This window comes from Penaeus monodon, chromosome 23, assembly GCF_015228065.2.
Source record: "Penaeus monodon isolate SGIC_2016 chromosome 23, NSTDA_Pmon_1, whole genome shotgun sequence".
In the NCBI taxonomy this organism is placed as follows: Eukaryota; Metazoa; Arthropoda; class Malacostraca; order Decapoda; family Penaeidae; genus Penaeus; species Penaeus monodon.
The window spans coordinates 15187810-15188018 of NC_051408.1; the positions used below are offsets into that span (position 1 = coordinate 15187810).

General features: G+C 30.6%; 1 protein-coding gene across 1 annotated transcript in view; it reads right to left on the bottom strand.

The window, feature by feature from the left end:
* The window catches only part of LOC119587813 (cryptochrome-2-like), a gene marked incomplete at its 5' end in the record, with an annotated part of 8629 nt that overhangs the window by 7368 nt on the left and 1052 nt on the right, over nucleotides 1-209 (bottom strand).

Here is a 209-nt window from a genome sequence, read left to right on the forward strand (position 1 = left end):
TTTCTTTGCCCCAACCAGGGAGGGGTTGCTGTCTCAGAAATCTATGGTTTCTTTAGTAAAGAAAAAGAAAGAAAAAAAAGTCAGTTTCATTTTAATTCTATCATACTATATGAGAAATTATGAGACTTCATTGTGAAAGTCAGATATCCAAGCTTGGAATTTATCAAATATCCTTCTCTCTCATTTAAATCTATCCATTTCAATTTATT